At 43.1% G+C, this 6,127-nt stretch overlaps 1 protein-coding gene across 1 annotated transcript in view; it reads left to right on the top strand.

Annotated features, from left to right (window-relative positions):
* Positions 1 to 1,136, top strand: part of fbxl6 (F-box and leucine-rich repeat protein 6) — a 36,188-nt gene extending 35,052 nt beyond the window's left edge. Inside the window, exon 10 of the mRNA XM_063185927.1 lies at positions 1,038 to 1,136. The gene's annotated coding sequence lies outside the window, so the exon portion shown is untranslated. The remainder of the gene's footprint in view (positions 1 to 1,037) is intronic.
* The last annotated feature ends 4,991 nt before the right edge of the window (positions 1,137 to 6,127 follow it).

The following is a 6,127-nucleotide window of genomic DNA, read 5'->3' as shown; positions in this document are numbered from 1 at the left end:
GGGGTGGTGGGTGCAGGCGGTAGGGTTGTGCTTTTCCGCCTTTATCAGGATAGCGTAACAAAGAGGACAGGAATTGAGTGGGAGAGATGGGGGAGAACTGGCCAACAACCCTGGGCCGGTGTCGTGCCAAAAAGCGAGACCCTGCCAGAACACGACTGCCCTCATTGAAACCTCAATGGAAATCAATTACATTTTTTGAGAGAAAATTATAGGCCTACTAATTTTTGCAGAATGAATTACATAATTAATGAACTTAACATATGCTTATGAAACATTACTCGTCCTCCACTTAATATGAGCTATTTGAATGAAACCGTAACATTTGTTATGACAATTCTTCGATTCTTTTATGGAAATAATACTGAAATTGTAACCAGCTCTTTGTAGTACTTCCAGAAGGAATGTAGATGCTTTATTGATAGGCTTTCCATCTTAAATTGTGTCGGATTTGTCTGCAAAAATGGGTAAAAAAAAATATCTGAAAAATTGGTCATTGGTTTCCATTGGTTTCAATGAGGGCAGTCGTGTTCTGGCAGGGACTCGCTTTTTGGCACGACACCGGAACCGAATCCAGGTCCTCCCCAGCCGTTTGAGCCACAGCAGAGGCCTGCCAGACCTGTTTTAATACATAGAGATGTTCGAGTGTTGACACCAGCAGTTCACACCACTCAAACTCAGATTAGTGGTTAGTGAGAGGATGTATGGACATCTACATTCTTCTAAAGGGTGGTCGCAAAAAAGGATCCTTTTTTCAAGGGTAACAAGTCCTTCACCTCTGTCAAAGAAAATCTATACTGTATGAAACCTTTCACCAGTTAGAATTTTTAAAACAATGAACCGTTCATGTTTCACCAATGCAGCTCAGCCACAGGGATTAGCCATTTTTGCACACCCCAATGCTGATTGATTTTTTTGACACGTCCTTTCACCACATCAATTCTACTAGATCGGACAACACGAGCGTTCAGTGGGTATTGGAATACCTTTTCACTTTCTCACATACAGTATCGTCATTATTCTGTCTGTATTCGATGCAGGTCCCCAAAGATGGAAACCCAAGGTGTGAACGATGTTCAGCTGACACAGACTAAGAAGTATACGTGTAGAGGTGTCGACAATAATCGATTCGGCGATGCATTCCAATGGGGGTCATGGACGATCCAGAATCGATCCGGCAATTTTTTTAAGTTTCAATTACTTCCGTGGATATTTCGGGGGCAAATGAATGTTAAATTAAATAAAATTACTTCAAAGCATTGCAAGACTGATACAGACTTATCCAGACTGATACAGAAAACAGCCAATAAATTGTTGCTCGGTATCTGACTACTTTTATCGCCTCATCGTGACTGATGAAACATTTGCTTTGCTTTCAGTAGAAATGTAATGCATTGCAACGCATTGTAGAATCGGATCGGATCGGATTGAATCGCATAGAATCGAATCGCTACCTCCCGAATCATGATCGAATCGGATCGTGAGGGCAGTGCCAATCCACACCACTAATTTTGTGAGCTGCATAGTAGCCTATGATTATATCCTCTCCTATATATCAGCAGTTGTGGATGGCATTCCTTTCTTTTGCTGCGTGGTTGCATTGGTTGTTGTATACTCTGATATTGAAGTGTGTGCGCAGTTATTCAGTATCAGTTACTGTATCTCACAGACTAAGCCGCTGTATTAACTTGACACTCCAATACAGGCCTACTTCATAAGTTCACTTGTAAGTGGCGACCCGGGGTAGAGTAACTGCCAAATAATAAGAAGCAATACAGTTAGAATGCACTTGATTTATTTTGCTGTGAACCTTGTGCAATTTCTCGATTTGATGCTTTGTCTTTACTTTGGCTTCAGGCTAATACAGTACACCAAGCGTTCATATGTTAATCATTTCAGAAATTCCTGACATTTTTTACATTTCTGAAAAAAATGAGTACACACACAGGCAGGCACCCTCTGTTCTTATCGAGTTATGTGGCATCTCTCTCGTCTCATACTACTATTGTACTGTACATGGATGATGTTTTAATGTTTTCACATTGTCCTGTTAAATTCTTTCTGTTGACCTGATGCCCAGTACTGTTGTGGTTTCTTGGCACGGCACGCCCAGTCACTGTCTCCAAGTGAGATAAGAAATATTTGACATTTGACACGACAATCCCTTTTTCGCAAGAATCAGATACTGTTTTTCCTTCTTTTTGTTTCTCATTCATCAGTGAAGAGAATGCAGGTGAGTGACGCAACTTAACACCTAAGGGCAGTTGCGTAAGAGAGGGAAGCTGACAACTAATTTCTTAAAATCTTTTAAAAGAATCTTTTTTTAATCTTTTTTTAAATTCTTTACACTGTGAACCCCCTAACCCAAAAATGTATATATTTCAATTTTTGTCAATTCTTTTGATCTTTTATGAGTTTTATAATGCGTTGTGGAAGTGTGTGGGTCTATATGTGTGTACTACTGCTGCAAAACAAGTTACTTGACTTGACTTTAAAGGGGAACAAAGGGATCAGTTGGGGTGAATTGGGTCCCCATTACATTGTATATATTGAGTGGTTTGGGGGCCTTTCAAATGGTTTTGTTCCAGGCCTAACCGAGGCTGTCAGCAACCCTGAAGACAGTCAGGAGCCAAAGCGTGAATGAGCCTGATCTTGCACATCCCATATCCAGGGAACTGATTCATACTATGCGAGGTTAACTACTACAAGTTATCCCATGAAGTTGGACCAGTTCAGTCAATTTCAACATGCAGTTGTAATGCTCACACTACCCTGGACTAGTCAGTACCTGAGATTTTTTTTCTTCTTCAGCCTTTTCCGAGATCCTGGTCGTTGTAATGGTGGCAGTGCTTTGTTTAAAGTTCAAAAAACCCTTTTTATTTATTCCCAAAAACATCCGAAAGGTTATACAACATCAGCAGACAACTAGCAAACAGCAGTGCCTTTTGGGAAAATATTTGGAGTAGCCTGTGTGCTAAAATGTTTAAATGTAAACAAACGCTGCCCCCATTCGAATAGCTCATATCTCGGAAAGGGCTGATCTGAAAAATGGGGCATCACCGGGTACTGACAAGTCAAGGGTAGCGTGAGCAATACAACAGCATATTGAAATTGACTGAACTGGTCCTTTAAATAGAAAATAAAGATCCCTCAATATGTTCAAATTACATTGTTTATTAGACGGACATTTCCCCCACATTGAGTTGGGCATAGACATTATTCCATGTGGCTCTCCAATGTGGCCAACAGCAGGTACTTTTCCTTTACATTCATTTCATAGGGTGTATGAGGGTTTTGAACCTGGATCTCCACACTGCACATAGGGTGTCATCAAGATCGTCATAAATATGAAAAAAGTTACCTTTTCCGCATTGCCCTTTGTGTAGTCCTTATCTTGAGGAGAATGTATGCATGCATGCATGCGCTATCAGTACATTGAGTTTAAGTGTTTTATATGGTTGTCTCTCCGCAGAATATACACTTTATTGGCAAAAAGTATTCACTAACCTGCCTGATCTTACCGTAACTGCCATCCCATTCCTAACCCATTAAACCCATTAAACTCATATTGAACTCAGCTCAATATGATATCGGTCCACTTTTTGCAGCTATTACACCTTCAACTCATTTGTCCACAAGGTTGAGGAGTGTGTTTATAGGAAGCTTATCGGAAATCAAGGTCTGTAGAGACATGGATGACAGAGTATGGTATGGATGAACCTGACTGGCCTGCACAGTTCTAACCTGAACCCAATAGAACACCCTTGAACTTTAGGTCTAACTCAACATTTTCTGTGGCTGTTCGAAAAAAAAAAAAAAGTTTTGAATGGGTTTCAATGGCTCCAATCCCAGGTCGCCCACCATCCAAATTTTGCGTGTTCCCGCGAATGACGTAACTGCAACCCAGAAATTGGAGAGCCAGGCCTTCTCGACCAACATCAGTGTGTGACCTCACCAATGCACTTTTGTAAGAATGGCAAAAAAAAATCCTAGAAACACACTCCTCAACCTTGTGGACAGCCTTTCAAGATGAATTAAAGCCGTAATAGCTGCAAAAGGTGGATCGATATCATATTGAATCCTATGGGTTAGGAATGGGATGGCAGTTAAGTTCATACTGTATGTGAGTCAAGGCAGGTTAGCAAATACTTTTGCTAATATAGGGTACTATCTCCTAATTAGAAGCAACATAAAATACAGTATATATATAGTCTTTTTGACTTTATTCATGATAGTACAGTGCAGAGTACAGGGAGCGAGTTTGGAGAGAGAGACGGGGAAGGGTTGGCAAAGGACCCAGGCCGGGAATGAAACCCGGGTCGGCCGTGTAGCAAACGTGTGCCCTACCTACCATATGCCCCATGGTAGGGCCTACCAGTACCTACCCCAGAATTTATACAGTATGTGTATCCAGTACAGTTTGTGTATCAAGTTTTTTTTCTGTTTGAATTTGTGTAGCCATAGTCATTTGGGAGGACTTTGCAAGTCGATGATATGGCCTAGTAGCCTACTTGCGTCTTGAAAGTCAACGGTTCCACTTATATGAACCTTCAGCTTGATCAATGGAGTGGTGCCAGATTTGTTTTGGTCCTTTTTAGCCGTTATTCAGACCGGACAGTGACGTTAACAGAGACAGGACACTAGTTGGTTTGGGAAATGAGCCACACCCAATTCAAACCTGGGTCTATGTTGCGTGCTATGAGCGCAGGCTTTCTTGCATTATATGCCACACTTTATTTTGCATAGGCCTTTAGTGCTTGAACATTTTACCTGCAGAAGCTGTTAAGCAGAGAGGTTTGCCCACTTAAGTTGTAGGATGGGCACTTTCGTGAGAAAACCATCTTGCAGTTCCCTGGAAGAGTTGGCCTGCCACTCCCTACAGTGCTGACAGGGTAAGGAGGCTTCATCTAGCCGGCGAGTCTTTTCGCCTAAAGCAATTTCTGTATCGGCTACCCCCATCAAGACTCTCCAAGAGTGGGCGCATTGCAATTGTGAAATCCCAGGCCTACAGTAGATCCTAGAGGCAGGGTGTACTGCCTTTTATCGTGTGTGTGTGCTTGCATGTGTGTGTGTGTGTGTGTGCGTGTCCGCGTCTGCGTGCATGCGCGCGCGTGTGTGTGTGTGTGTGTGTGTGTGTGTGTGTGTGTGTGTGTCTGCGTGCATGCGTGTGTGTGTGTGTGTGTCTGCGTGCATGCGTGTGTCGGTATGTGTGCATGCGTGTGTGTGTGTGTGTGTGTGTATGTAGGATAATGCCGGGTGTTTGTTTTAGCAGAGGCTGTTCCTTTTCCCTTTTTAAATTCCTGAGCCATACAGGGGATTACAGCTGCTAAATGTACAGTACAGAACAGTACGAACTACAGTTTAGACATATTGTAGGAGCAAAATTACGATTTCACCCAAAGTGACTTACAGGGTATTGGTTATAATAATAAATAATAATAATACTTTCGTTTTATATAGCGCCTTTCAAAACACCCAAGGACGCTTCACAGAGTGTTGTGTTGGAGAGTGTGAGTGTGTGTGCGCGTCAGTGTGTGAGCATGTGTGTGAATGCGTGAAAGTGCTTGTGGAACTAGCAGCCATAAGCCTCCAGGAAGAGATGTGTCTTAAGGTGTTGCTTAAACATGGCCAGTGAAGGGGCATTTTGGATGTGGTTGGGCAGATTGTTCCAAAGAATGGGAGCAGCAACATGGAAGGCTCTGTCACTGGTGGCCTTGAGCCTGGCACGAGGGACGATCAGCTGGCCCTTGGAAGAGGACCGCAGGGATCTTGAGGGGTCATAGGGGTGAAGGAGGTCACTGAGGTAGTGGGGTGCCAGACCATGGAGGGACTTGAAGGTTAGGAGGAGGACTTTGTAGGTAATCCGTGACTTGATGGGGAGCCAGTGAAGCTGCTTGAGTATGGGGGTGATGTGCTGCCAGGGTCTAGTGCCTGTTATGATCCTGGCAGCAGAGTTCTGGACATATTGCAGTCTGTCTAGGGCCTTGTTGGGTAGACCAAGCAGGATGGCATTGCAATAGTCCAGACGGGAGGAGATGAAGGAGTGAGTGAGCGTCTCCGTAACTGTCTTAGAGAGTGAAGGCCGGACTCTGGAGATGTTTCGGAGATGATAGAATGCCGATTTGGTGAC

This window comes from Engraulis encrasicolus, chromosome 20 (genome assembly GCF_034702125.1).
Source record: "Engraulis encrasicolus isolate BLACKSEA-1 chromosome 20, IST_EnEncr_1.0, whole genome shotgun sequence".
Taxonomy (NCBI): Eukaryota; Metazoa; Chordata; class Actinopteri; order Clupeiformes; family Engraulidae; genus Engraulis; species Engraulis encrasicolus.
The sequence above is the reverse complement of the archived record's forward strand: the minus strand, read 5'-3'. Positions and strand labels throughout refer to the sequence as shown.